Source organism: Rana temporaria, chromosome 5 (assembly GCF_905171775.1).
Source record: "Rana temporaria chromosome 5, aRanTem1.1, whole genome shotgun sequence".
Lineage (NCBI taxonomy): Eukaryota > Metazoa > Chordata > Amphibia > Anura > Ranidae > Rana > Rana temporaria.
In genome coordinates, this window is record NC_053493.1 from 32760198 (window position 1) to 32785936 (window position 25739).

Sequence of the window (25739 nt, forward strand, 5' to 3'; positions counted from 1 at the left end):
GTGCTTTGGTCTGATGAGTCCAAAATTGAGATCTTTGGTTCCAACCCCTGTGTCTTTGTGCGACGCAGAAAAGGTGAACGGATGGACTCTACATGCCTGGTTCCCACCGTGAAGCATGGAGGAGGAGGTGTGATGGTGTGGGGGTGCTTTGCTGGTGACACTGTTGGGGATTTATACTGAACCAGCATGGCTACCACAGCATCTTGCAGCGGCATGCTATTCCATCCGGTTTGCGTTTAGTTGGACCATCATTTATTTTTCATCAGGACAATGACCCCAAACACACCTCCAGGCTGTGTAAGGGCTATTTGACCAAGAAGGAGAGTGATGGGGTGCTGCGCCAGGTGACTACCTCTTGAAGCTCATCAAGAGAATGCCAAGAGTGTGCCAAGCAGTAATCAAAGCAAAAGGTGGCTACTTTGAAGAACCTAGAATATGAAATATATTTTCAGTTGTTTCACACTTTTTTGTTATGTATAATTCCACATGTGTTACTTCATAGTTTTGATGCCTTCAGTGTGAATCTACAATTTTCATAGTCATGAAAATAAAGAAAACTCTTTGAATGAGAAGTGTGTCCAAACTTTTGGTCTGTACTGTACTTGTGTACACACGATCGGATAAATCGGCCAACACACATTTGTTGCCGGAAAATTTTAAAGCACGTTATCCCACATTTGTTGGTGGAAAATCCGACAACAATTGTCCGATGGAGCGTACAAACGGTCGGATTTTCCGACAACAACCTGTCACCACACAATTCCCATCTGAAAAATCCGATCGTGTGTACGAGGCTTTAGACCTGCCGCTTGTAAAAGTGAAGCAGTGGCAAATACGCCCCTCGGATCACTTTAACCTTGTAGAGAATCACCGGCTGAAACAAACAATACCGGGGTTCTGGCATATTGCTGCAGCCATAACCCGGTGTTGCACTTCCTGACCAGGACGTCATCTGTCTATGGCCGGGTCGGCAAGTGCTTCTAAAGTCTGAAGGTAAAGACTTTTACTTGCACAACCTTTCGCTCCCTACCGATGTGGAAAACGTCTTTTCCACCAACTTACGTCAGGACCACTACTTTCCTCAATTTCAGATGAACGAGAACTTAAAAAATAAATTGATTTCATACAAAATTGTATATCGGCCACCGCTATTCTTGTGTCATTTTGTCCATTATAAAAGAGAAATTTTATACCACACATCTTCAGTTGCTTAGATACAGGACTAAATTACGGTGTAAAAATCCCAAAGAGAAGCGTGGTGCAGAGAAGCCGCAACTGGAAGACGCCAGTGACTCATATCAATCCTTAACACTTTCAGAGGCAGGAGGATGCTTAATTGAGCGCGAGGAGTTGGAAAACAGTTATTGAAAGCGATTCTCGCTGGCTTGATTGCAATCTTATTTCATTGTCACCAACTAATAGAGCGGCGAGGAAGACTGACACCTCCCAATGAAATGACACACAACCGACATATATTATGTATAGGAATACATAATAAGCTGGAGCAACTCCTCCTCAATGTACCGTATTTATCGGGGTAAAGCGCGCACCGCCGTATAGCGCGCACCCCAAACCTAGAAGGGAATTTTAACCACTTGCCGCCCGCCAATGACAGATTGACGGCGGCAAAGTGGTTGTAGAATCCTGACTGGACGTCATATGACGGGGGCGCGCATCACGGCGATCGTTGCTGCAGGGTGTCAGTCTGACACCCCGCAACACCGATCTAGGTAAAGTGTCTCTCACGGAGACACTTTACCACGTGATCAGCCGTGTCCAATCACGGCTGATCACGATGTAAACAGCAAAAAACGGTAATCGGCTTTTCCTCACTCACGTCTGTCAGACGCGAGTAGAGGAGAGCCGATCGACTGCTCCTCTGACAGGGGGGGTTTGTGCTGATCGATTATCAGCACAGTCCTACCTGAGGATGCCCACTGGATCACCAGGGATGCCCACTGGACCACCAGGGATTCCACTAGATCACCAGGGATTTAAATCAAAGGTATGCCACCCTAGACCACCAGGGATGACACATAATGGATGCCAATCAGTGCCACAATGGATGCCAATCAGTGCCCACAATGGGCATCACTGATTGGCAGGCATTAGTACAACACATTAGATAGTGCCCATCTATGCCCATCCATGCCGCCTATCAGTGCCCATCCATGCCATACGTGTCGCCTATCCCTGCCCAGCCGTGCCGCCTATCCCTGCCCATCCGTGCCACCTATCCCTGCCCATCCGTGCCGCCCATCAGTGCCCATCCATGCCACCCATCAGTGCCACCACATTGGTGCCCATCAGTGCCACCTTATCAGTGCCAGTCAGTGCAGTACCATCAGTGCCCATTAGTGAAGGAGAAAACTTACTTATTTACAATGTTTTATAGCGGAAACAAAAATTTTTTTTTTTTTTTTCTAAATTTTCGGTAATTTTTTATTTTTTGCAGAAAATAAAAATCCCAGAGGTGATCAAATACCACCAAAAGAAAACTCTATTTGTGGGAACAAAATGATAAAAATTTAGTTTGGGTACAGTGTAGCATGACCGCGCAATTGTTATTTAAAGTTCAACAGCACTGAAAGCTAAAAATTGGTCTGGGCGGGAAGGTGTATAAGTGCCCGGTATGGAAGTGGTTAAGGAAAAAAATAAATACTTACAGTTTAAATGCCCCTCGTTTGTGTCTTGCCCGGCGTCCATCGGCGGCCTAATTCAAATGTGTGTTAGGGGGGCGTGTTGTATGCCAATTGTGCTTGACCTTACGTTTGAGGTTTTATATTTACTGCGCATGCGCCGGGCGACTACATTTCCCAGTGTGCATTGCGGCTAAGCACGCCGCACGGGCCTATTGATTTCGACGTGGACGTAAAAGACGTAAATCCCGATTCGCGGACGACTTACGCAAACGACGTAAAAAACTTGAATCTCGCGGCGGGAACGGCGGCCATACTTTAACATTGTTATTCCATCTAATAGATGGAATAACTTTAGGCCTGCTAATGCCTTACGGAAACAGCGTAAATCTACTGAGGCGGCCGGGCGTACGTTCGTGAATCGGCGTATCAACTCATTTACATATTCTACGCCGCCCGCAATGGAAGCGCCACCTAGCGGCCATCCGAAAAATTTCAACCTAAGATAGGACGGCGCAAGCCGTCCTATTTTAGATATGTTTAAGCGTATCTCTGTTTGAGCATACGCTTAAACATAAGTCGGCGTAGATTCTGAGTTAGGTCGGCTTATCTACTGATAAGTCGGCCTAACTCTTACTGAATCTACCTAGATGTGTTTAACCACTTGCTTACTGGGCACATATACCCCTATCCTGCCCGGGCGAAATTTCAGCTTTCAGCACTGTCGATTTAAATAAAAATTGCGCGGTCGTGCCTCAAAAAACAAAATTGACGTCTTTTTTTCCCCCACAAATAGAGCTTTCTTTTGGTGATATTTGATCATCTCTGCGTTTTTTTTTTTTTGCGCTAATTTTTTTTTTTTTTTTTTTTAAACACAATATTTTTTACTTTTTGCTATAATAAATATCCAATTTTTTCTAAAAAAAAAAAAAAAAAAAAAAAAACACAATTTTTTTTCTCAGTTCAGACCGATATGTATTCTACATATTTTTGGTAAAAAAAAAAAAAAAAAAAAATCGCAATAAGCGTATAGTGATTAGCTTGCGCAAAAGTTATAGTGGCTACAAAATAGGGGATATAATTCTGAAATTTGTTTTATTACTTTTTTTTTGTTAGTAATACAGCGATATGCGAATTTTGTTAGGACTGCGATATTATGGCGGACACATCGGACACTTTTGACACATTTTTGAGACCATTCACATTAATACAGCGAACAGTCCTATAAAAATGCACCGATTATTACTGATTACTGTATAAATGTGACTGGCAGGGAAGGGGTTAACACTAGGGGGCGAGGAAGGGGTTAAATGTGTATCCTGGGAGTGATTCTTACTGTGGGGGAGAGGACTGACTGGGGGAGGTGACCGATGCTGTGTCCCTATGTACAAGGCACACAGCATCAGTCTCCTCTCCCTGACAGGACGTGGATCTCTGTGTTTACACACAGAGCTCCACGTCCCTGCTCTATAACTGCCGATCACGGGTACCTGGCGGACATCACGGCCGCCAGGCACGTGCATCGGCATCGCGGTGACGTGCCGGGCGTGCGCCCCAGTGGCCAGAGGAGCCGAGGCCGTAAAAAGACGGCCTCCTGGGTTTATAGAGCCACCTGGAGGCCATCTTTTTTCTATGGCCTCGGACTGAAGTAGTTAACTTGAATCCATTGTCTGGGTGGTTCCCGTGAATAGTGACAATTTCTGGGGACATTCCTTACACAGACAACCTATAGACCTCTCCTAGGGCTGCCATCGACATCATAAAAAAAAAAATCATGGCAGGTGCAGATTTCATAGAAAGATCTTTTTTAATACATTCCCCATAACAATTAATTATATATCAGACAGGAGGCTCATATCTTGTGCATTAATCTTCCTTTATTAATGCTCACAGCAGAATACATTTCTAATAACTTTAATGTAAAAAACTTTTTAAAACAGACTACCCCTTCAGTAGTCCATATAATCCTCTAACCACGCCCCTAATAGTGACCCCATAAAAGGGGCTGTCTGTGAGTGTTCCTCCTCTTTCTTTCTGCTCACAGATCAGATAAGTACTCATTTATTAGTGTGTTTTTGTTTTATAGGACTACTAGAGAGATTCCCTCCTGTATTTCCTATATTCATGATTTTTCATATATATATGTGTTTTCCTTATTATGTATAATCTTTTCTGATATATGGTATAGATTTATACATGTTTTACAGTCTGTCCTGTGTTTCCAGGATTTACAGTGCCTTTACCTTTAACTGTTCTTGCTGAACCTTCGCTCTGTTCAACTGATTCTCTTTGTATTGTACCGCGCGTCAGTCAGTCAGCAAGGTGTCGGGAGCGCGTCTCCTTCCGACACCCTGCACAGCTGACAGACCTGGCACATCGCCATTAGAGTCATCTTCTCCCTCACGACACTCGCGCGCTCTCAAGGGGCGGCTCCGCCCTCGTGCGCCGCTCAACCAATCAGCGCGCACCGGACGAAGTCTCGCGAGACTTCGTTCCCGGGCCGCTGCAGTTCTGAGGCTCCCCTCTTCTCTGTAGCCACTCGGAGCCTACGGAGGAGAGGATAGGACAGGAGCCTGCATACACTGTTCCCCAAACAGCTAAGTACAGTGGATTTTTCCCTGAGAATAGATACTTCCCCAGCGCTGGCTAGCTTCAGTCACCCTTAATTTAAATTACCCATAATTAACAGAGGGTCAACATATATATATTTACCAGCCTGAGCAACTAATCTAAAATTCATTGCTCTAAGTACTGTCTTAAGGGTCACTTGTCAAGATGACTGATGCCAATCCACTGAACCCCAGTGGGGAGGTACAAACCACAGGCACCTCACACACCCTGAGTGCCTCCCAACTCCAGGACATCATACAGATGTCTATTCAGGCTGCCCTAGCCTCCACTACCCCATCCCCCTGGGCACTACAACCCACGGATGTCACACCTATCCCGCTTCAGTGCGGTGAACCGCCCACTAAGAAGGGAAAATCCTTGCAAAAAAGGAAACACACCCTTGCGGTCCATGACTCCCCGGCAGGGGAAGTAAATAATCTGCTACAGGTAGCCCCCACCACGGTCTACCAACCCCAGCATCACTCAGATACATCTCGACCCCTGAACCTCAGGGAGACCCAGAAAAAGGGACTTAATGCCACCAGAAGAGCAAAACCTGACTCATACGTGGATTCCTCTGAGGAGGACTCTGCCGACCCTTTAGAGGGATCGGACGGATCTGACTCCGATTCAGATATTGAAGATGCTGGGGCTACGGCTCTTAATACAGCAGCCACTCCTGCCACGCAGGACGAAGTCCTCCTGGACGCCCTCGGGGAACCCTTCTTCCACCCAGACGCAATAACACACCCGCGTTCTGGAGAGTGGACTCCTTTACCGCACGTTTCACAATACGTGGAACTGTGGGCAAGGAAGTCCTTAGACAAGGGTAATAAATAAATTGAGGGCCGAATGCCCCAGACCCTCCATTCCCAAAAAAGTGGTAGCCACCCCGGAGGTTGATCCGGTTCTAACAAAATACCTGTTAAAAACAGGAAAATTTCAAAAGAAGGGCATTGAACGGTCCTTCCGAGCCATACAGGACCGCGTCCTGGACCTGATGGGTCCGTTAACTAAAATACTCAACCTCTCAGAGCAGGCTGCGGCTTCTGGGCAACCAGTTGACCTACCACAGCTTAGGGGTTGGGCACAGAGAGCCCTGTGCCTGGCTGGCACCGCCAACACGGCATGCTCAGTGGAAAGACGCAGGTCAATCCTTATGCGTTTAGACCCCCAGTTATCCCACCTGGCGGAGTCCGAGCCCGGCCCGGCAGCCGAAGGCATGCTCTTTGGTGACATGGTCATCAAGGATATTAATAAATTTGTTGGACTGTTCACCAGTCTGGATAAGGCCCAGAATTCCCTAAGAAAAACGGGAACCAACAAGGTTTTTAACAGGGCCGGCAGAAATAGAGGCCGTTCTGCCGGCCGTTCTACCTTCTTCAGGCCACAGGGCAGATCCCCTGCTCAATATCAGTACCAGGCTCCGTCCTATGCCACCCCGATGGCACAACCTGCACCGTTCTTTCCTCCTCGAGGCAGACCCTGGCGCGGACGTGGTGGACGCGGCTATCCACGATCCCGACCTCCTACCGGTGAGCATACCTTACACCACACTCGATTACACTCCCGTGGGGGGACGTCTGAAGTATTTTTCCCAAAATTGGTCTGCGATTACGGCAGACGCATGGATCTTACACTCCGTCACGGGGTTTGTCATAGACCTGCAATTCCCACCGATCCTCAATATGATTCTCCCACCCATTCGGTTTGCAAAGCAAAAAGAACGCCTCATAGACAAAGAGATTCAAGATCTGGTCACAAAACAGGCAATTATGGAAGTAGATCCCTCTTCCCCAGGTTTCATAAGCAACCTGTTTCTAGTAAGCAAGAAAGGGGGAGGCTTCCGCCCGGTAATAAACCTGAGGGGCTTGAACCAATATGTCGAATACCGACATTTCAAGATGGAAGGTATTCACTTCCTCCGAGACCTTCTCCACCCCAGCGATTGGCTGGTGAAGGTGGACCTAAAAGATGCATATCTTACGGTTCCCATACACCCCGACTCACAACATTTACTTCGCTTCCCGTGGAAGGGCAGAATGTGGCAGTTCACTTGCCTTCCGTTCGGCCTGTCGTCTGCCCCATGGTGTTTCACCAAACTTATGAAACCAGTGGTGGCAGCTTTGAGGAGCAGAGGAGTTCGTCTGATTATCTATCTCGACGACATCCTCATCATGGCCTACTCCCGAAATCAGGCCCTCCTTCACATGTCTTGGACAATTTCCCTACTCCAAGAACTGGGCTTCGTAATCAACTACGAAAAGTCCAGTCTAACCCCAGCCCAACAAATAGAGTTCCTGGGCTTTACGGTAGACACCGTCCAGTCAACCCTCAGTCTACCCAAAACAAAACTTGCGCTCATCCGCAAAGAGATTCGGGCAGCACTAAGCAGAGGTTTTCTATCCCTCCGCACTCTAGCACGGCTGGTGGGCCTGCTCGCGGCCTCCATCCAGGCCATCTTCCCGGCCCCACTACATTACAGAGCCCTCCAACGGCTCAAAATTATGCATCTGAGACAAGGTCTCAGGTATTCAGACGAGATTCCCCTATGTCAAGAGACTACCGAGGAACTGAGATGGTGGCTTCATCATGCCGTGGAATGGAACGGCAAGACCATCTTCAACCCCTCCCCGGACGTCGTGATAAAATCAGACGCCAGTCGCAGGGGCTGGGGCGCCCGGTGCGGGACGTCCTCCACAGGAGGGACGTGGTCCGCAACGGAAACCTCCCTGCATATCAATGCACTGGAACTTTTGGCAGCTCTGTTCGCCGTCAAGAGTTTTATGCCTCATACGTCCACATGCTGTATTCTATTTCGCATGGACAATGTGGCAGCGGTGCAATATGTCAATCGACTGGGAGGCACCAAATCCAAGACGTTGGCATACATCGCAAAAGACTTCTGGCACTTCTGCCTGTCTCACGACATTACCCCTATAGCGGAATACATCCCTGGGGTGTCCAATTCGGTAGACGACTGGAATTCTCGATATCTCCGGGATTCCAGCGATTGGAAATTGGATCGATCAATTTTTCTTCACTTGCAACAACTTTGGGGTCCGCTATCTTTCGATCTCTTTGCCTCACGCCTCAATCGCCAGCTACCTCGTTTCTTCAGCTGGAGGCCAGATCCGGAAGCACATGCGGTGGACGCTCTCCGCCAACCTTGGCCAGAGGGGACACACTACGCGTTCCCCCCTTTTCAAATAATCCCCAGACTTCTCCTACGGATAACCAACCTGGGAGCGACAGTGGTCCTAATTACACCATGGTCGCCGACCCAACCATGGTTTCCTCTGCTACTGGGAATGACTATAGACTTTCCCAGACTGATTCCCTACTCCCCTCACCTCCTCACCAATCCGACCGGGGATCCTCACCCCATGGTTCTGGAGAACAACCTGCCACTTCTGGCGTGGCTAGTCTCGGGATCCCGACCACAGATAGAGGCCTTTCAGTCTCGGCTCAGAATCTCCTCACCCTGGCCTGGGCCCCCGGGACTAGATCGGCATATCGATCAGCCTGGGGACTCTGGGTTCGTTGGTGTGATCAACGACAGGTTGATCCCATACAGGCCCCTGTTTCGCTAGTAGCTAATTACCTGGCGGAGTCTTTCGAATCCGGTAAGGCATACAGTTCTATTAACATCTATCGCTCAGCTATTTCAGCCTATCATTGCCCCGTGGATTCTTTACCGGTTGGCAGACATCCTTTGGTATGCCGGCTGTTACGAGGCATAAAATTTCAACGTCCCCCTAGGCCTAGATACCAAGTGACCTGGGATGTTTCCAAGGTACTTGATATGTTCGCCAGTTGGGGGGACAATTCGGACCTATCCCTGAGACTTTTATCCATGAAATTGACGGTCCTTCTTTGTCTAATTTCCATTAAGAGGGTGTCAGATGTTAGAGCTCTTGACATCTCCAGAAGACAATTTTCGCCACACGGCGTTGAATTTTCCATCGTGCGCAGGACCAAGACTGGTATTTACTCAGTATTCTATCCTTTTCCTGCTCACCCCCTCCTCTGTGTCGTTCGGTGTCTTCAGACATACGAATCCCTCACGGCTAATCTACGCCCTGCGGGTTCTTCTCAACTTCTTATATCCTATGTCAATCCCCACCTTCCTGTCTCGTCTGCCTCCCTGGCACGATGGGTGAGAACCGCCATGGAAATGGCGGGGATTGACGTTACCCTGTTCGGAGCTCATTCCACCAGGGGCGCCATGGCTACTAAAGTAGTCATTTCAGGAGGCTCTCTCTCTGATCTCTTGAGAGCGGCGGATTGGTCTTCCGAGACCACATTCCGTCAATTTTATTTCAGACCTCAGGACCATATCTCCCTATCGGTCCTTCCTTAGATTTATGACTTTGTGTTTAATCATATCTGTATGTGTAAAATTTGAGCTTTGAACTTGCACAAGATATGAGCCTCCTGTCTGATATATAATTTGAGATTTTCCTAGCTTGTGACGGAAAATATTGATTATATGATGACAGGAGGCGAGTATCTTCCCTCCCGACCCTCCCTATTACGATTGTTTTCACTTTTCGCAGGTTACTGAATGCCGATCTGGGACTTACAGACGGGTAATCCGGTTTGGAGAATGATTGAACCCTGCCTTCTCGTTGGAATGCAGCTCGCTTGAAAATCCTCGTTTTGGATTCTTTGTTCCTGGAACCCCTGTTGGGTCATGGTTGGTGGTGCACTTCCCGTTGGAAGTCATTCAGAGGTCGACCGGCCGGTCTTCACTCCAAGGACACGCTTCGATCCTTCTTTCTGGTACCATTCTTATATGAAGATTATCGCATCAAGAAAGAGGAGGAACACTCACAGACAGCCCCTTTTATGGGGTCACTATTAGGGGCGTGGTTAGAGGATTATATGGACTACTGAGGGGGTAGTCTGTTTTAAAAAGTTTTTTACATTAAAGTTATTAGAAATGTATTCTGCTGTGAGCATTAATAAAGGAAGATTAATGCACACGATACTCGCCTCCTGTCATCATATAATCAATATTTTCCGTCACAAGCTAGGAAAATCTCAAATTATCTGCTGTTTAACCCTTTCATGCCTAAGCATGACATTTGGTGTTTACAAGTCAAAATCCATATTTTTGGCTAGAAAATTACTTAGAACCCCCAAATATTAAATATATATTTTTTAGCAGAGAATCTAGAGAATAAAATGGCGATTTTTGCAATATTTTATGTCATACGGTATTTGTGCGGCGGTGTTTTAAACACAACTTTTTGGGAAAAATTTACTTTCATGAATTTAAAAAAAAATGAAAAAGTAAAAATTAGCCCATTTTTTTTTGCATAATGTGAAAGATGATGTTACGCCGAGTAAATAGATACCAAGCATGTCACGCTTTATAATTGCACGCACTCGTGGAATTGCGACAAACTACGGTACCTAAAAATCTCCATAGGCGACACTTTAAACTTTTTTTACGGTTACCAGGTTAGAGTTACAGAGTAGGTCTAGTGCTAGAATTATTGATCTCGCTCTGACGATCGCGGCGATACCTCACATGTGTGATTTGAACACCGTTTTCATATGCGGGCGCGACTTCCGTATGCGTTTTCTTTGCTGCGCAAGCTCGCGGGGAGGGGGGCGCTTCAAATAAAAAAAATTGTTGTTTTCTTATTTATTTATTTATTTTTTATAATATTAAATTGTGTTTTTTTTTTTTTTTTTTTTATTTTGATCACTTTTATTGCTGTCACGTAAACATCCCTTGTGACAGTAATAGGTGGTGACAGGTACTCTTTATGGAGGGATCGGGGGTCTAAAAGACCCCCGAGCCCTCCTTTGCACTTCAAAGTATTCAGATTGCCGAAAACGGCGATTCTGAATACTGTGTACTTTTTTAAATCCGGCGCCATTGACAGCCGAGAAACCCGGAAGTGACGTCATGACGCCGCTTCCGTGGTTTCAATGCGGAGACTGAATCAAAGCCGTTTACGGCTTAGTGTCAGTCTCTGCCTAGACACAGAATGCGGCGGATGGAGGATCGGGTCTCCCGGTGGGACGGGAGGCCCGGTCAGAGCGGCGAGAGGCGGCGGGAGGGGGGGATGTCCCCTCCCGCTCCTCCGGCATAACAACCGAGCGGCTTTTAGCCGCATCTGTTGTTATGTTTGGATAGCCGATCGCCGGCTCTAAACAACAGTACCGGGATGATGCCTGCGGCTGCAGGCATCATCCCGGTATAACCCCCGAAAGCCGAGGACGCATATATGCGTTGCGTCGGCGTGAAAGGGTTAAAAACTCTTTTGAACTAATATGACACAAATAAGGCACCATCCTACCATCCAATTAGGACATAGTAGCAGGATAGAAAGCAAAATAATGGAAACTGAAATACAATGGAACCTCGGATTGCGAGTAACGCGGTTAACGAGTGTTTCGCAATACAAGCGCTGTATTTAGAAAAATCCTAACTCTGTTTGCGAGTGTTGTCTCGCTAATACGAGCAGGATTCAGGCCAAAGCGGTGTGCAGTACCGTGTTTGGCCTGAGGTGTGGGGGGCGTCGGAGCCGAACCGCAGTGTTCGGAAATGCACGGAAAGGCCAGAGGACAGCTCGGCTGACCTCCAAAAGGCTCGTGAACGGAGTCCTCCCAATGTTTTCCGAGGTCAGCCGAACTGTCTTCTGGCCTTTCCGGACGATTCCGAGGCTCTCCTGCGCCCCCAGCGGTATTGCATGCCATTGAAGTCAATGCGGAACAAATTATTTTTGTTTCCATTGACTTCAATGGGGAAACTCGTTTGATTTGCGAGTACTTTGGATTACGCGCGTTCTCCTGGAACGGATTATGCTCGTAATCAGAGGTTCCACTGTATGTAACTGTCAGAATCAAATATTAAAAGGGGGTTCTATTGTTTAGAGATTGTTCATTTTATTCCAATGTATCTTATTATATTTTGTTCTTCCTTACAGTTCCTATGTAAAGACCAAGAGAAGCGGATGAGGCACATAAGAGATATCAGAGAACACCCCTTCTTATGCAAGGTGGACTGGAAGAAGACCGAGAAAAGGAAGTCACCGCCACCATTTCCACCTCAACATGTAAGTATACAGATAAGGGAGGAGTCCCAGCACAATGGGAAGATTTCTGGGGATTTTTCTGTAACAATCACAAATATTGACCAAATACTTTTCTTTTCTTTCTAGATTAATGAGGAACATCTGAGTAAAGGAGTTCCAGGGGAAGTATTCATTAAAAATATATACTATGGGAGTCCAATAGACTCACAGAAGCAGAAGATATTCTACGGCTTCACCTACCTGAGCGAGCATCTGAATTGCAGCCAGGGGCCTGATAACCACCATTGGAAGACCGGTAACATTAACACAGAGCCTCGTCTCCAACCTTTGAGGGAGCCTCATAGCCACCATCCGAATGGCACCGAGGACATCAATACTGCAGCCAGTCCATCCACCGAGGACAATACTGCAGCCAGTCCATCCACCGAGGACAATACTGCAGTCAGTCCATCCACCGAGGACAATACTGCAGTCAGTCCATCCACCGAGGACAATACTGCAGTCAGTCCATCCACCGAGGACAATACTGCAGTCAGTCCATCCACCGAGGACAATACTGCAGTCAGTCCATCCACCGAGGACAATACTGCAGTCAGTCCATCCACCGAGGACAATACTGCAGCCAGTCCATCCACCGAGGACAATACTGCAGCCAGTCCATCCACCGAGGACAATACTGCAGCCAGTCCATCCACCGAGGACAATACTGCAGCCAGTCCATCCACCGAGGACAATACTGCAGCCAGTCCATCCACCGAGGACAATACTGCAGTCAGTCCATCCACCGAGGACAATACTGCAGTCAATCCATCCACCGAGGACAATACTGCAGTCAGTCCATCCACCGAGGACAATACTGCAGCCAGTCCATCCACCGAGGACAATACTGCAGCCAGTCCATCCACCGAGGACATCAATACTGCAGTCAGTCCATCCACCGAGGACAATACTGCAGCCAGTCCATCCACCGAGGACATCAATACTGCAGTCAGTCCATCCACCGAGGACAATACTGCAGTCAGTCCATCCACCGAGGACATCAATACTGCAGTCAGTCCATCCACCGAGGACATCAATACTGCAGTCAGTCCATCCACCGAGGACATCAATACTGCAGCCAGTCCATCCACCGAGGACAATACTGCAGCCAGTCCATCCACCGAGGACAATACTGCAGCCAGTCCATCCACCGAGGACATCGATACTGCAGCCAGTCCATCCACCGAGGACAATACTGCAGTCAGTCCATCCACCGAGGACAATACTGCAGTCAGTCCATCCACCGAGGACAATACTGCAGTCAGTCCATCCACCGAGGACAATACTGCAGCCAGTTCATCCACCGAGGACAATACTGCAGCCAGTTCATCCACCGAGGACATCAATACTGCAGTCAGTCCATCCACCGAGGACAATACAGCATGGCTGCAGTATTGTCCTGCAGCCATGACCTCCACCGAGGACAACCGTACTGCAGTTAGTCCATCCACCGAGGACAGGGAAACTGCAGCCAGTCCCTTCACCGAGGACAAGAAAACAGAAGTCAGTCCATCCACCAGTAAGGACACAGAGTCATCTGAAAGGAGAAGCATAGTCATCTCATCATGCCACAGTGCAACATCAAACAATCTATCTCCATCTATTGCAATCAGCTGTGGTTTTGAGCAGTGGTTCAGCAGTACAAACCACGAGATCGCGTCACCAGAACCATCCGGCATTGCCATCAAGGACCAGTCATGCGTACTCTCCTTTGAACACATGACCTGTTATAGAGTCCTTGGAGTGGGAGGCTTCGGGAAGGTGATGTTGGCCTCTCATCCCGACATTGACCAGAAGCTGGCGGTTAAAATTGTGGAAAAGAGAAAATTACTTAAGTATGAAGAGGATAGTGAGATGGTTTTCCTGGAACGTGACGTGATGAAAGAAACCAGGGAGAGTCCATTTATTACACATCTGTTTGGAACGTTTGGAACTGAGGGGCACTTACATCAGAGAGCATTGATGCCACAATCTAAGGAGCAGTGACATTAACACAAAGCCTCTTTGCCCCAATCTGAGGGGCACCTACATCAGAGAGCCTTGATGTCACCATCCAAGGAGCAGTGACATTAAGACAGAGCCTCCTTGTCACAATCCGAGGGGCACTTAAATCATCAGAGAGCCTCCTTACCAACAAAGATTTATTTATTTATTATTTGAGTGTGTTTTTAGGAATTGTAGACTTTTTTATTCACTATTTGATTGTGCATTTTAGTATGTGTTGATTCATAGCACCTAAACACCCCCATACATAGCACCATACATATAATGAGAGTTGATGAACTGGGCAACCTAGACTGATGATTCAGGGACAATCCGATCGCCTTATGGGGTCAGGAAGGAATTTTCCCCCCTTGGAGTCCATCTGACTGAGGGGGTTTTTTGCCTTCCTTTGAATCATCCGAAGGTTTAGGGGTTTAGAAAGACCCGCCTCTGAGGTTCTCTGAAGCCCGACAATCATTTCCTTCTATGGATTTATCTCCAATAAAGATTGGCCGTACCCTAATTGCCTTTGTATGTGAAGGTTGTTTCTTCCTTTTTCTCTAATAACAAATATAACAAGAAATGACAACAGGGTGAGGAATCTCGCCCCATACTTTACCACTAGATCACCATTCAGCCATGGGATGAGGGTGGGAAAAACTATAAGACTAGTCTCTATAAATGAGTCAGTACAGGCCGTGTATATACGCATGGAGAGTAGTCTGGGCCCGGGCAGCTGCCTGTTCTGCCCTTTTCATATGTTGACGTTGTATATCAAACTTTATCACATGTTTTATACCTGGGGAAGCCTAGAAAGTTGGAAGGATGACTCCTTACATTGGTGGTCAGTGGGAAGGATGAATCCTTACATTGTGGGGTCAATAGAAAGAATGTCCTACCTACAATGGTGTTTAGAATGCCACATTTACAGACTGCCATAAAGATCATTGGTGTCATGCTGATGGTCGTGTGATTTATTTTACCAAAAGTATTCAAAATGCCAAAATCTGAGTTTTGGAATACTGGGGTTTTATTTTTTATTAAATCGGCACCATTGGCAGCCAAATAAAGCAGAAGTGATGTCATGACAACTCTTGCAGGTAACTAGATCTGAGATCCGATCAAAGCCGATATCGGCTTCATTCGGGTCTTCGGCCAACCGTTGGATTTGTTGGCTAGTCGATTGGGCATTCAGGTGGGATGGGATAGTCAGAGAGTGGAAGGCGGCGGGGGGGACGTCGCCTTCCACGGCTCTCTCTGACTCTCCCATCCCACCGGGAGGCCCAAGCGAAAGCGGAAGTGCCGTCATGACAACTCTTCCAGGTAACTAGATCTGAGAACCGATCAAAGCCGATATCGGCTTCATTTGGGTCTTCGGCCAACCGTTGGATTTGTTGGCTAGTCGATTGGGCCTTCAGGTGGGATGTGAGAGTCAGAGAGTGGAAGGCGGCGGGGGGGACGTTGCCTTCCACAGCTCTCTCTGACTCTCCCATCCCACCGGGAGGCCCAAGCGACTAGCCAACACAACGGCTTTGATCGGGTCTCAGATCTAGTTACCTTCAAGCGTTGTCATGACATCACTTCTGGTTTATGGCGCCAATTTAAAAAAATCCCAAGTATTCCAAAACTCAGATTTTGGCATTTTGAATACTTTTAAGTGCAAAGTAGAAATGTGGGGTCTTATAGAACTCTGATCCCTCCATAAAGAGTACCTGTCACTGCCTAGTACTGTCACATGGAATTTTTACATTCCGTGACAATAAAAATTATTAGATTTTTTTTTTAAAAAGAGACAGTGTAAAAAAAAAAAAATCATAAAAAAAAAAAAAAAAAAAAAGAAGGTGTATGCCCATCATTAGAAGTGGGTGGATGAAGGGAGGTATTCTAATGGTGGGCATACACACCGATCAATCCCACAGGCTGCATGAAAAAAAAAATACAATATATGCCCAACAAGGACCAGCAACGTACTGGTATGTTGCTGGACTTTGAGTAATTATACCAGAATGATGCCTGTGGGTTTAGGTATCATCTTGGTATCATTCTTTTCAGCCAGCGGTCGGCTTTCATGTAAAAGCAATCCTTAACGCCCCAAAATATTCGCTCAAATATTGGTGATCAGTTGCACCATCACACCCCCCCTTCCCTCCCAAAATGAATCTCACAATCATTGGTGAAGCGCCAGTCTTATGAGGTAGACTGGGCCGCAAGACAAATCGGCCTGGCGCCCCCATATTGGCTTTCGGAATTTACAAATGCAGCAATTTAGAAATTAGATGAAGGGTTTAGTGCTGGGAAACACTTTGTGATAGCTAAAAAGTGAATTTTTTTTACATCTATATAGATCAGACCAAAATGAGGGACAAATGAGGAGGAATGAGGGACAGAGGGATATTGCTCCAAATTAGAGACAGTCCCTCAAAATCAGGGACAGTTGGGAGCTATGCTACACTAACAGAGGATGTCCAGATATTCATAAACTGACCACTCCATGCTTTAGAGAGATACACACACACACACACACACACACACACACACAACCAAAATTAGGAGAGAGTAGATCGCACACACAGATTAAAGGATGAGGCCGTACTACAAACATACACCCAACATTAGAAAAAGGATGACTAGCATCCAGTAGGGTAGCTTAGTGTAGGTCCTGCCCTAAAAGAGTCTACCTTGCCGTGGTGGGCAGGCTTGGAATCTCTTGGTCAAAAGTGTGACAGCGAATGGGCGAGAGGATCACTAGATCTTCACTTTTGGCCAATTGATTTTACCAAAGGACTCTTGGTTTATTCAGAGTATATATATACTGTATTTGCTGGCGTAAAAGACTACATTTTACACTTAAAAAAACTGCCCAAAAAGCAGGGGTCGTCTTATACGCCGGGCCAGCTGCTCAGATGCCTGCTGGATGTGCGGTAATACCGTATGTAGCTTTGGCTACATACAGTATATACCGCTTAGCCAATCCTGGTGAGCGATGTATTCAAATGAATACAGAGCCTGCTCAGATTGGAGTAACAACCTCTGCCAATTCAAGCTACATATAGTAGCCTGCTCGGATTGGCTTTAAGAGTCAGGGAGGCGTGGGCAGATGATGTTACAGCCTCTGCCAATCCAAGCAGGCTTTGTATTCATTAATAAAATACATCGCTCGCTGTGATTGGCTCCAGCTCCAGCAAGAAGGAAGAAGAATATGGCTCCAGAAGGAAGAAATATGAAGCGTCGGAAGCCTCAGAAGGGGGGGTCGTCTTATACGGTGAGTACAGGCAAAAAAATCGTAAAAAAATATAAAATTAGCGGGTCGTCTTATACGCCCGGTCGCCTTATACACCGACAAATACGATATATATATATTTGGAAAAGGAAAAAATATGTATAGGTCCATAATTATACTTTCATAAACACACAATAAAAATTATATATTTACATTTGAATTGCTTCCTCTTTTATTTAACCACTTGCTTACTGGGCACATATACCCCCCTTCCTGCCCAGGCGAAATGTCAGCTTCCGGCACTGCGTCGCTTTAACTGACATTTGCGCGGTCGTGCGACATGGCTCCCAAACAAAATTGACGCCCTTTTTCCCCACAAGTAGAGCTTTCTTTTGGTGGTATTTGATCACATCTGCGGTTTTCATTTTTTGCGTTATAAACAAAAAAAGAGCGACAATTTTGAAAAAAAAATCAATATTTTTTACTTTTTCAGTTTAGGCCGATACGTATTCTTCTACATATTTTTGGTAAAAAAAAAAAAAAAAAAAAATCACAATAAGCGACTGGTTTGCGCAAAAGTTATAGCGCCTACAAAATAGGGGACAGAATTATGATTTTTTTTTTTCATTATTATTTCTTTACTAGTAATGGCTGCAATCCGCGATTTTTATTGGGACTGCGACATTATGGTGGATACATCGGACACTTTTGACACATTTTTGGGACCATTCACACTTATAAAGCAATTAGTGGGGGGGGGGGGGAGATGTGGACATTACAGTGGCGGGGGGGGGGGGGATGTAGGGAGATGTGGATATTACAGTGGGGGGGAATGTGGACATTACAGTGGCGGGGGGGGGGGGGATGTAGGGAGATGTGGATATTACAGTGGGGAGAGATGTGGACATTACAGTGGGGGGGAATGTGGACATTACAGTGGGGGGGGGGGGAGGTGGACATTACAGTGGGGGGGGGTGAGATGTGGACATTACAGTGGGGGGGGGTGAGATGTGGACATTACAGTGGAAGGAGATGTGGACATTACAGTGGAAGGAGATTTGGACATTACAGTGGGGAAAGATGTGGACATTACAGTGGGGGGGGGGGGAGAGAATGTGGACATTACAGTGGGGAGGGGGAGATGTGGACATTACAGTGGAAGGAGATGTGGACATTACAGTGGACGGTATTTAGTTTTAAACATATTATATGGCTCTCATGGAATTACATTTTAAAATATGTGGCGTTCATGGCGCTTCTCAGCAAAAAAAGGTTCCTGACCCCTGGTTTAGAGGAAAAGAGAGCGGGGTCCTTAGATAAATGGGAGAGTTGGAAAGAGTTTAAAAAGTCTTATAAGTAAGCTGAGGAAATAAGACCCCAGACGGCGGGACCCCATCCATAATGGGAGCAAATCATAAATGACAAACGATAAATTTGGTAAAGTTGAGAGATAAGAGGGTAGGGAGGGTGGGAGGGGGAAGGGAAGGGAAAGGAAAAAAAAAATCACCAAAAACCCAAAACTAGTGTTCTCCGAGAGGAAAAACGCTCCAACGTCAAAAAATGCCTAAAAACGCAACAACTCAAAAAACGTGGCTCATCAGCGTTATAAACGTTAACGTCCAGTGTGCAGGAGGCCTGAAAAATCACTGATTGTTAGTAAGAGACGTTCTGTATTCCCAGCTCCCCCAACTACACTGAGCACAGCCATGCACGGGGCCAATATTATTACACACATGGGAAACCCAGATGCAGAAAATCATCGGGTTTCACAGGAAATGTTTTTCTGAAATCACACTGAAGTGTTATGTGGTGTATAATGGTATGGTGTGGTGTACAGTGGTATGGTGTGGTGTAGAGTGGTATGGTGTGGTGTAGAGTGGTGTGGTGTAGAGTGGTATGGTGTAGAGTGGTACGGTGTAAAGTGGTACGGTGTAAAGTGGTACGGTGTAGAGTGGTACGGTGTAAAGTGGTACGGTGTAGAGTGGTACGGTGTGGTGTGGTGTAGAGTGGTGTGGTGTGGAGTGGGGTGGTATGGTATGGTGTAGAGCGGTACGGTGTGGTGTAGAGTGGTACGGTGTGGTGTAGAGTGGTACGGTGTGGTGTAATGGTGAGGTGTATAATGGTATGGTGAGGTGTATAATGGTATGGTGTGGTGTAGAGTGGTACGGTGTGGTGTAATGGTGAGGTGTATAATGGTATGGTGAGGTGTATAATGGTATGGTGTGGTGTAGAGTGGTACGGTGTGGTGTAGAGTGGTACGGTGTGGTGTAGAGTGGTACGGTGTGGTGTAGAGTGGTACGGTGTGGTGTAGAGTGGTACGCTGTGGTGTAGAGTGGTACGGTGTGGTGTAGAGTGGTACGGTGTGGTGTAGAGTGGTACGGTGTGGTGTACTGTGGTATGGTGTGGCGTACAGTGGTGTGGTATGGTGTGGTGTACAGTGGTGTGGTGTGGTATGGTGTGGTGTAGAGTGGTATGGTGTAGAGTGGTATGGTGTGGTGTAGAGTGGTATGGTGTGGTGTAGAGTGGTATGGTGTGGTGTAGAGTGGTATGGTGTGGTGTAGAGTGGTATGGTGTGGTGTAGAGTGGTATGGTGTGGTGTAGAGTGGTATGGTGTGGTGTAGAGTGGTATGGTGTGGTGTGGTGTAGAGTGGTATGGTGTGGTGTGGTGTAGAGTGGTATGGTGTGGTGTGGTGTAGAGTGGTATGGTGTGGTGTGGTGTAGAGTGGTATGGTGTGGTGTGGTGTAGAGTGGTATGGTGTGGTGTAGAGTGGTATGGTGTGGTGTAGAGTGGTATGGTGGGGTGTAGAGTGGTATGGTGGGGTGTAGAGTGGTATGGTGGGGTGTAGAGTGGTATGGTGTGGTGTATGGTGTGGTGTAGAGCGGTGTGGTGTAGAGCGGTACGGTGTGGTGTAGAGCGGTACGGTGTGGTGTAGAGCGGTACGGTGTGGTGTAGAGCGGTACGGTGTGGTGTAGAGCGGTATGGTGGTATGGTGTACAGTGGTATGGTGTGGTGTACAGTGGTGTGGTGTGGTGTAGAGTGGTATGGTGTGGTGTACTGTGGTATGGTGTGGTGTACAGTGGTGTGGTGTGGTATGGTGTACAGTGGTATGGTGTGGTGTAGTGTGGTGTAGAGTGCTTAGCAAATTTCTTACGGCGGACTTCGAGAAATGACGAAAACAGTGACAATCCCGTTGTCATACAAGACTCCAATGACTTATGTTGGAGACGTGTGAGCGTGCATACTAATAGTGCTGTACAAAGAAAACAGCGACCTCCACAAAATATACAATTCAGATTGAAAGACACATAATGGAGAGAGAATAGGACAACAATGCATTAGGCAGTCATTAGTCAGGTGTGGGAACAACAGGACTTCCTTACTTAAAACACATAAAGCCTTGAGAGCCGCTGAAAAACAACATTGAAGCATGTTCTGCATCTACATACATTATTTTAGCTCCAATTAGGTCATCACTGGGTCTCTGCGATTCTCTACAAAGATCATGGCTGCTTGTAGGAGCCAGCAGGGTGCTGTTCAAAGCTTCATGAAGACCTCACAGCACCCCGTCTCTGTAGTCCTCAGTTATGCAGTGAAGGGCCGAAAAAAAACGAATCGATTAAAATCGACAACTAATTGATTATGAAAAACAGTTAACCATTTTCATAATCGATTAATCAGTCAGCCGATTAGCTAGACTGCATACAGAATGCATTATTCGTTTAGATATCCGGAAATACAGTGCAGCCCACATACAGCTCAGTGCACCGTCCGTACATGTTAGTAAGTGCCTAAGAATTGTGAATGTGTAAGGAGCAATGCCTCATGGGACATGTAGTCCTGGGCATGAAGTGAGTGGTTCCAAGGCCCATTTCACACTGGAATGGTGGGGGCATCGACCACTAGCGTAGTTTTAGTGGCTTTATTCGACCACTAGCGAGGTGCTTTTAACCCCAGCTAGAAGCCGAGGAAGGGTTAAAACCGCCGGCAAAGCGCTGCCCATTGATTTCAATGGGCAGGGGCGCTTTAGGGGCAGTGTATTCACTGCTCCTACAGCACCTCAAAGATGCTGCTAGCAGGACTTTTTTTACCGTCCTGCTTGCACACCGCTCCAGTGTGAAAGCCCTTGAGTGGCTCTTTCAGGGCCCTTTGCAGGCGCTATTTTTAGCATTATAGCGCCGACAAAAGGCCTCAGTGTGAAAGGGGTCTAAAGTAGGGCTGTTACTGATTACAATTTTCGTGTTCAATTAATCGTTTTTGTTTTTTTAATCTATTAATTTCGATTAATTATAACGCACATACAGATCCAACTACTTTTAGCTGATCACCCTGCAGGCCGATTCCCAGTGCAGCTTCCAACCACTGGAAAAATGGATAGCAGGATACAAGAAACACACAAAGGCAGCACTGGATGGGAATAACATTTAAAACGTTTATAGTCCTTCAAGTAGGTAACAAAATAAATATTGCACTGGAGATAAAATCGATGTAGCTACATAAACTGGAAAAATGGTGCGAGTAATACCAAACAGTACCAAAAGCAGTCATAAAAACATGTAGCCAAGTATGATACTGGTATAAAAATGTGTACAACGATACCACTGCTGAATCCAGATGAGGAGGGGTTAACATCAGTCCGTCGGCATGTAGATGTCCCGTGAAGGAACTATCACAACTCCCAGTGGATGGCTGTAGAATCCCAGGTTGATAGAGGGAAGTGATAGAGGAAAGTGTAACAGCCCTTGCGTGTGGCAGATAGTGAGGTGCCGCCGGAATGCAGATATGAAGGCACAGCAAAGGAGCCCTTCAGATGGACACGGCAAGCCCCGCCGGTGTGAATGACGTCACTGGATCTCAGACGGAACTCCCTGAAGGCCCAGAAGCCAGTGGAGAGGCGATTACCGATCAAAAGAGTTTTGATCGAACAAAAAAATTAACGATTAATCGAGGAATAGTTAATTTCCATAGCCCTAGTCTAAAGGCAGACATTTTTTTCCCCCTTGCTAATGGCATAAAAATACCCATTCTTCTTTGCAGGACCTTTCAAGCTCCATCAGGTTGGACGCGGAGTGTCAGTGCACAGCCATTTCCAGATCTCTCCAGGTTCAAGTCTGGGCTCTGGCTGGGCCACTCAAGGACATTCCCAGAGTTGTCCCTTAGCCACTCCTTTTATATGGGTGGAACTCCGCTTTCAGGATGTCTCTGTACATTGCTGCATTCATCTTTCCCACGATCCTGATTAGTCTCCCAGTTCCTGAAGCTGAAAAATAGGATTTTTATAACAGCTTGCCTGTAAAATCCTTTTCTTGGAGTGCATCACGGGACACAGAGAAGCATAGTAATTACTATGTGGGCTATAGAGTCTACCTTCAGGTGACGGACACTGGCACGCCCTTAAGGCAGGAAGTTCCCTCCCCTATATAACCCCTCCCATACCGGGAGTACCTCAGTTTTGTAGCAAAGCAAAAAGTGTCCCAATATCCCCATCAAGAGGGGCAGAGCTCTGTGTCCCGTGATGTACTCCAAGAAAAGCATTTTACAGGTAAGCTGTTATAAAAATCCTATCTTCTTTCTCGTACATCACGGGACACAGAGAAGCATAGTAATCAGCCCTCAAAATTTACACTCGCCTGCTCGCAATTTGCGAGTAAATTTTGAGGGCTGGCGAGTGTGGGCTGCCTGGGAGCAGGAGGGGAGCGAGCAAGGAGAGGAGAGTCGCGTCGCCGCTGATGTCGTCGCCGCCGCCACCTGGTTGTTCAAAGCGCGGGGAACATTACAGCTTTCAATTCAATAGCTGTGTTCCCCGCTGGGAGGGTCATATACAGCCCCTCCCCCTTGTCCCAGGATTGGACGGGGGAGGTGGCTGTATATGACGCTCGTGGTGGGAAACACAGCTATTGAATTGAAAGCTGTTCCCCGCGATTTGAACAACCACGCGGCGGGGGCGGCTCCGACTCCTCTCTCTTACCCAGCACAGGTAGTCTGCGATATGGGGACATCTGGCTGCAATGTGGGGACATTTTGCTGCATTGGGGACACGTGGCTGCATTGGGGACACGTGGCTGCATTGGGGACACATGCTGCGTTGGTAGACATGGGCAGGCTGCATTTTTGGGCACGGATAAAGTTGTTGTTAATATTTATTTTTATAACTTAATTCTGCATAAAACATTTAAGTGTCATTTCATGAGATAATTTATGAGGTCGTGTCTAGGGGCGGGATTAGGGGGGTGGGACATGGTAGGGGTTGGGCGGGGCAACTGGTGGCGAGTACGCCTTGAGGCCTGGCTAGTAGCTCAGGACTTGAAATTTTGAGCCCTGATAGTAATTACTATGTGGGATGTCCTAAAGTAATGCTAATGAGGGGAGGGAGACCCCAAAAAATAAGCCGGGCGCCATCATGGGGCACTACTTATCCCGACACCAACCATGAGGCGCCATGCCTCCAACGGACACAAAACGATGGGGCGCCATGCCTCCCACCGACACCACACAGTGCCCCTCATGTAGGTGTAAATGTGTCCATAGATTTTGCTTTTGTCCTTCACACTAAACTGCAGCGCACCGATGGGAACCGGCCACATAGAAAAGATCAGGATTTCTACTTGACATGCATTTTCATGCAGCAAAATACCAGAGTTTTGCTGCGGACAAGTGTGAATAGGCCCTGAATATATTTTATAATACTGCTCAAAAGGACTGCCTAAAATTTACTGTCTCTAGCCTGATAATAATGAGGACAGAAATCTGATTGGTTGCTTTGAACACAGCCATTTCTTCCTGCAGACTTGATGTGTGAGGTCCACGGATAAGAAAGAACTGGTCCAGATGGGATTGAGCTCTTGGGCTTATCAGTGAATAAAAAGCAATCAGATCAGCCAGGAGATAAAGTGACAAGTAATTACATACAAGGAGAAACAAAGTGTGCCCGCTCCGTGATCTACATCATGTAACACGTGTACACTAATAATCCTATTTATTATGTCAGGAGCATGAAGAAAAATCACGATGCGCTCAATGCTGCCGGCAACAAGCGAGTTCCCACCGCTAGCTCTAGTCATTCCCCGTGATTACTCCACACATGGCAACCACATGCATCTCCATTACAGCAATTCTTCAAGAAGGTCCCTGGAGACTGACTACTGGGCCCCCAACTGTATATAAAATACAAATTTTTTATTTTTTTTTTGGCTCCAGTAGGAGATTCTTACAAGCTCATATCTGGGCAGTAACATTTTTTTGCACATGCATTTTTTCGAAAACCTATTTGATGGACAGGCCAGGAGACTCCAGATCTGTCCCACCCACAACGATTGACAAGCCATAACTCATTCTATCCAAAACAAAAAGCTTCTTAAAGCGGGAGTTCACCCATAAGAAAAAAATTTCAAAAAATCCCCTTAGATTCCTGCTCATTTTGTCTAGGGGAATCGGCTAGTTGTGTTAAAATATGAGCAGTACTTACCCGTTTTCGAGATGCATCTTCTCCGTCGCTTCCGGGTATGGGTCTTCGGGAGCGGGCGTTCCTTCTTGATTGACAGTCTTCCGAGAGGCTTTCAACGGTCGCATCCATCGCGTCACTCGTAGCCGAAAGAAGCCGAACGTCGGTGCGGCTCTATACTGCGCACCGACGTTTGGCTTCTTTCGGAAAATCGTGACGCGTTGGATGCGACCGTCGGAAGCCTCTCGGAAGACTGTCAATCAAGAAGGAACGCCCATACCCGGAAGTGGCGGAGAAGATGCATCACGTAAACGGTAAGTACGGCTCATATTTTAACACAACTAGCGGATTCCCCTAGACAAAACGAGCATTAATCTAAGGGGAAAAAGTGTAATTTAGGGGTGAACCTCCGCTTTAACACCTTCCCCCCAATGAGCTTCCTAAATTGGTGTGAATTGAATCTGCTGAACGTGGCTTAGGGCATTTAACCCAAAGGGATGACTTTTATGGAGTGCCCTTTGGCGTTTTCCATCCTTGCCTCCCCACCCATGAGCTTCCCAAACCGGCTTCCCACCCATGAGCTTCCCAAAGCGCCTCCCCACCCATGAGCTTCCCAAAGCGCCTCCCCACCCATGAGCTTCCCAAAGCGCGTCCCAAAACGCCTCCCCACCCATGAGCTTCCCAAAGCGGCTTCCCACCCATGAGCTTCCCAAAGCGCCTCCCCACCCATGAGCTTCCCAAAGCGCCTCCCCAC

At 46.9% G+C, this 25739-nt stretch overlaps 1 protein-coding gene across 2 annotated transcripts in view; it reads right to left on the reverse strand.

The window, feature by feature from the left end:
• The window catches only part of VPS50 (VPS50 subunit of EARP/GARPII complex), a 302084-nt gene that overhangs the window by 248252 nt on the left and 28093 nt on the right, over window positions 1-25739 (reverse strand). The gene's annotated exons all lie outside the window — the stretch shown is intronic.